Consider the following 6,495-nt stretch of genomic DNA (forward strand, 5'->3'; position numbering starts at 1 on the left):
AAACAACTTATTGACTTATTAATTTTTCCCACCACAAAAATTAATCCAAATTAAAAAAAAAAAAAAAAAAAAAAAAAAAAAAAAAAAAATCATTTCCTACCACAATAAGTCAACAAGTCATTTTGTCTAAAAATCCTTTTAAAAATCAAAATGAAATCCCACACACCCTCTAAACTCTGAAGAAAAAAAAAAACTACAGGTCCCTGAAATTTCAATAAACAATAAGCCTTTAAAAGATACCCCAAATATCTATGAAGACCTTCAAGTTTCAACAATTATCTACTAAGCTGTAAAAAATCTCTAAATATCTACCAAATCCTTGAAATTTCCCCTAATATCTGCTATGCCCTTGAAATTCCCCCCATTATCCACCAAACCCTTGAAAATTCAAGCCAATATCTATTAACCCCTTCAAATTTCCCCCCAATACCTACCAAGCCATCGAAACTTGAAACCAAATGCAACATGTCAATACAACATTCACCCAATATCCATCTACAAAGTCCTTCAAATTTCACAACTTAACTCAACTACTCAAACATAAATCAAACCTCTTCGTGTTAACAAATAATCATATATACAATTCCCTCCAACACAACAATCTTTATTCAAAATGTTTGGGACCCTCAAATGTCATGAATTCGCACTATCGTTTCTCAAAATTACAGCAATACCCCTGCTTGGCCTCGTATACTCTATCCTGGTCTTGAACTTCTGCTTGAACAAACGTCCCGGGCTATGCTTTCCATTTCCTCCTTCCTCATCTCCATCTTCACCTTTTCTGCAAACATTTTGAAATCTTATAAAATCATATGGATTCTCACCTCCTTACCAGTAGGCCCATTTTAAAGTTAAAAAGGTGACTTACATATCAGAATCTTCTTTTGAGATCTCGACTTTACAAATGGTAACAACTTCTTGTCGGGTTTCGGGAGAAAGTTTCATCAAAAATTTTGATACAATCAATCCATGTTTCTTTTTAAGCTCATCCAACTCTTTTTGTTGATCAACCATTATTTGTTCAATTTTCTCCACAATCATATTCACATCATTATCATTATCATCATCATCATCATTTGGAAATGGTTGGGTGTTTTCTTCTTCATCGATATCTGAAGGAACGGGTTTAAGTGGAGAGCAACCAGTTTTGGGTGCATCGCTCCAGTATCTCCTACCAGAAGGCAATCGTTCAAGAGATAAATGTCCAGGAGAAGCACAGGATTTGTTGGTTGATGGGGAAGGAGAATCGTATTGAGGGTCAGCTAATTCATTGCCGTCATTGGAATATTCCGTTAGTGCCCAGTCAGGAAAACATGAACGGATTTCTGCTTCAATCATTTCGGCAATTACAGACACGTCTTGATCGGTTAAATCCAACTCTTCCACCATTTCTCTTGCAACTGCAGTTGGTGTGTCAGCTTCGATATCAAAGGGGAAGTGGATATTCCGAACATTACCTAATTAAGAAAAAGTATATAATATAATAATCATTTGTTAAAATATAAAGAAATCTAAATGTTTTATTAATTACCTGTTACATCTTCTATACGTAGTTTCAAGAATACGGTGTTTGGGTCTCTGACTTGAGCCATCACTGTGAAATCCCTAGCAGTATCAGGCATAGAGTTGTTTGGAGTTTCAACGTTCTCAGTGTCGCCACCTATACAAAACCATCACAATTACGTTTACGTGCACAACAAGAGAAAATCAAATTTAGCCTCTTTTTTTAGTTACTTTACAAAAAATTAGCCAAAAAATAACTAAATTCCACAAATAGAAATTCCACAGTGAGGTTATTGCCAAAATGCACTACTGCGAAACTGGTTCCTATAGTTAAGGGATTTTTTTATTTTACTCGTTTTACACCAGATTTTTTTTTTGTAAAATATCTCAACCTAAGACTTCGTTTTTGCAATGTGTACTAATTTTTTTAGTGGGGACCATACAAATAGTGCATTTCGCAACAAGCCATTGTGAAATTGGTGGATTTTTTAAGAAAAATGTGAAATGTTGATTATTTTTTTGGTAATTGGCTTGTATTTGTCAATTTCTGGCAGAAAAATATAAATTTAAGGCAAAAATTGTAACCTGGATCAGGATCAGAGTGTTTTTGTTTATTTATGTTATTATAATCCTCATCAGCATGAAGAAAATTGTCCATTAACAGTTCCTTGGCGCTTAATCTATAAGAGACTTTTGCAAGACATTTTTCGATAAATGATTTGATTTCAGGATCCTTCACTGTTGCTAATGAAGCCGGCTTCACACCCTAAAAAAAATAATAATAATCTCAAATCATCTTCTAAGCAACTTCCAAGAAATGAGAACACTGATAATTCAAAGATAAGAAAGAACATTACAAGTAGAAGGTAAAAATTATTGATTTATGTATAATCTCTGCAAACATTTTGATGAAACAATGTTTTATACCTCTATTCATTTAAGGGATAATTGCAAGAAATAACTTTTACTTATTTGTATATTATAGCTAAAATGAATCACTTACAGATGTGACTTTTTTATATATTTGAGCAGCATTGGTACATTCAACATATGGATACTCAAATGTCACCAATTCAAGTAAGCACATCCCAAATGCATAAATATCCACAAGTTCATTGTAATCCTCTTCATAAAGCTCTGGTGCCATGAACTCAGGAGTTCCTAAACACAAAACAATAATTCACTCACCATGGATGATCAGTAGCTATTTTATAAACATTATAGATGAAAATTACAAAATTGCCCTGGCCTCACCAATGACACTGTGAGCAGAACGAGCTTGGCGAAGAATGGCAGCTAATCCAAGGTCACCAATCTTTACCTCTCCTTGATTTCCATTGACAAAAATGTTGTCACACTTGAGGTCACGATGAATAACTGGAGGATCATGACTATGAAGATACACTAACCCCTCCAATATCTGTTTAGACCATTTCTTCAATGCTCTCAAATCTACATGCTTATGTTTCTTTCGGTACCTACCAAAAATTTCTAGCATGATCTTAACTACATGCTTATGAAAACCATAAATAAAAATGAATCAAAACATACTGTCTTAATGTCCCAGATGTGAAGATCTCAGTGATGAAGTTGACATGGTCGTTCTTTGTATCAACCCAAGAGTTGTAGAATTTGATGATGTTCTTGTGCCTAAGTGTTTTAAGCAAATGAACTTCAGAGTATAGACGCTCCAACTCCTCAGGGTTCCTCAAGAAATCAGAAATCCTTATTTGATTCCAAGCTACTTCAATTCCTTCCAATTCATCAAATGCTCTATATCTAAATATCCCATATGCGATCAAGGATTTTACCATATACACCATATAATCCATTTTATAGCTAGTCAATACTTTTAAACTTGAAAAATAGATAATTTTTGAAGCATGATATTTGGCTTCTGTCACAAACAAACCACAATTCTTGCAGAAATTCAAAGGTAAACGCTATGATTTGCAAGAATGAGCTAATTTAGTGATTTCTTAATGGAACTAATTTAGCACCAACAATGCTATATTTGCACTGCTTTACAAAGTTCACCAACAATGCTATATTTGCACTGCTTTACAAAGTTCAACCTAGTTCGCAATATTTCTTGTAATTAGGTGTAAAATTCATAGCAATTATGAAGTTGACATATAAGTGGTTTGAGTTTAACATTGAATATCAAAAGGCAGCCTATAGCTAGCTTTTATTTGGAACGAAAGCGAGTGAAAAGGATACACCTTTTTGCAAGCCCCCTTTCCTAGCACTTCCTTATACTGCAAATTACATCAATATAGTCATCCGAAATAAGAACCAATATATCTAACAAACGTCAATAAAAACGATAAATTCTTTGTATGAAGCGTGCTAACCCGTCCATAACGACCGGAGGGATCGATCTCAACGAACTCAGCATCGGAATCGTCCGCTTCGTGGTCTGAAGACGATTCCAATGGCATTTCTGTAAGATTCGTCGACACCCTAACTGTTACGCACACGAAACCAGATCAATTCCAAAACTTGTGTAATTCCTTGGCTCCTTATTTGGCTAACAATTCTGATTGGCAAAAGCTGCCTCCGGTGACTTGAAAATGAACCGAAGGCTTTCGATATAGAGATAAATGGTGAAATGCATGCGCGTATGTTTCTATAGAAGACGTGAAGAGGTTGAAGATGACGTGAAGGAGGAGGAGGGAGTCGTTAGAGAGAACCAGAACCGGCGGAGGGACTCAACGGAAATAATATTCTTCTTCTTCACCGTATAATAAGAAAAACGACGGTTAAGTGACTTGTTTATTTAAGGAAGTTACTTAATTTTGTCAAAATATATAACAAAATCATTTTTTTTAACTTATACTATTATATTATAAGTTGTTATAAAAATATTATATATCTAGGAAGGAAAGATGATAACATATCTCATGCACCATCCGGAGGGACATACAAAGTCTATTTTGTTATACAACTTGATGACAATGTCCTTACATAAATAATTCAACTCTCCTAATAATTTGAAATTGGCATACTATATAATTAATCAAATAGACAGGCAGACGAATCACTTGAACGACTTTGAGAAGTCATCACATTGAATCGTAATGTTCTAAGAGAAAAATAAAAAGAATAAGAAATAAGAAAAAGTGTGTACATAAAACACCTTAATAAAAAATAAATAAATAAATAAAATAACTGGTCGATTCGTTAAATTTGCAACAAACTTATAAACTTAGTGACTTAATTAAGAAAAAAAAAATATCGTTAAAATCGAAATTTTATGTAAACTTAGTGTTTTTTATTCGATTTATCTTATATATAACTAATGGATATGATTAAACTACTATATTATTATAACAGAGTAAATTACATGAATTGTTTCTGTGATTAAGATAATCTTTGCGTTTCGTTTTAGGTTTTTTTTTTTCACTTGGATTTATGTATTTAGCTTATGGTCTTTTTAGTTTTAATCTATTTGTTATACATGTCTCTACGAAAAATAAGATTTTTGCTTATTGTTATTTACAAAAGTTATGTCCCAACAATGTAAATATACATTATTAAAAAAAATATGTACTCAAATAACGCTGTACATACTTACTAGTAAATAGTTATGTAGAACATATTTATTGGTTGTTTGTTGTTAACTATGCATTTATATTATAGGTGTGCTGATGTCTTACAATTTAATATGTTCGCATCAACCTAATACGAATCATTAGTAAATCATTGTTCCTTAATGATAGATTGCATGCCAATATAACTTATTTTTTAATTAATTAGCTTCTATATTAAAACAATGTAGTTATTAGTAACTTTATAGTTTTTTTTAGTACGGATCATCCTAAGGTTGAAAGATATAGGATTCAAACTTTTTTTTTTAAAATGATTAATTTTCAAATGACTATAATTAGTTGGGTTCCAATTAAAATTAATTGTTTTGTTTGGCATGTGATTTCCAATAAAGTTCCGATGGCTAAAAATCTTGTTAATAGAGGTGTTAATTTGAAGTTGGTGACTTGTCCTTTCTGTCACTTGAATGATAGGAGGTGGATCATACTTTTTTCAAGTGCAACTTTTCAACACATATTTGGAGTTGGTTTATTACTTGGAGTGGGTTGTTAGCTTCGATTCCTGGGGATAGTGGATCATACTTTTTTCAAGTGCAACTTGGCAACCCCGGTTTCTCATAAGAAGAAAAAATTCAAACTCATGGGCGTAGCCAATATAAGGCAAGAGTGGGCAGAGGCCCACCCACACAAAATTAAAGTTACATATATATGGTATGTATAATATATATTTTTGTTAAATAAAATGAATTAGGGTTGTAATATGGTCTATTTCATTCAAAACTTTTAGTTAGTAGAAAAGAATATATTCTTGTCTATGTCGATTAGACTCCATTTTAGATTATTTTAATGATGTAAGACAACATCATATGCAATTTAAATAAACAATTTAGTTAAGAATGCATATAGTTACATTTTGTTATCGTTTGATGAATTTTGCCACTCGATCATATTTTGTATATTATTTGGTCTACCCTAAAACAAAATCCTGGCTACGCCACTGCTCAAACTTACCCCCATCTACTCTATGATTTGGTTAATCTCATGCATGGAATTCTATGATGTTTAACAAAAAGAGATGCTCTCCTTTAAAATTGGCGGATGATATCCAATTAGTTTCGTTTAATTGGATTAAGCATAGATCTTCTTTTAATTTCATTAGTTGGTTTGAATGGTGAATTGATACTTGTAATGCATGTACTATGTAATTTTGTGTAGCGCCTTGCTAGTTTTTAATAAATTTGTCATTCAAAAAAAACAAAGAAGGAAAAAAAACACATAAGTATAAATAAAAAACAAACTAAATTTAACGTATCTAAATGACTAGATAGCTCAGTAAACTAAATATTTATAATATACTATAATTATTAGAAAAACAAACTGAGAAGTTGGTGCATGCCCTTTGGTTCGAATCAATGGATACATTTACTTTGTCAAAGTTTATATT

At 32.2% G+C, this 6,495-nt stretch overlaps 1 pseudogene across 1 annotated transcript; it reads right to left on the reverse strand.

The window, feature by feature from the left end:
* Positions 1-448: 448 nt before the first annotated feature.
* LOC145126525 (putative serine/threonine-protein kinase WNK3) lies at positions 449-4,269 on the reverse strand (annotated as a pseudogene). The gene is made up of 8 exons (XR_013716417.1): positions 3,858-4,269; positions 3,724-3,761; positions 3,055-3,282; positions 2,758-2,981; positions 2,507-2,664; positions 2,089-2,269; positions 1,532-1,660; positions 449-1,457 (listed from the first exon to the last, which is right to left on the reverse strand). The product of XR_013716417.1 is annotated as a putative serine/threonine-protein kinase WNK3 (transcript).
* Positions 4,270-6,495: the final 2,226 nt, after the last annotated feature.

This window comes from Lactuca virosa, chromosome 1 (genome assembly GCF_052849685.1).
Source record: "Lactuca virosa cultivar CGN04683 chromosome 1, Lactuca_virosa_CGN04683_v6, whole genome shotgun sequence".
Lineage (NCBI taxonomy): Eukaryota > Viridiplantae > Streptophyta > Magnoliopsida > Asterales > Asteraceae > Lactuca > Lactuca virosa.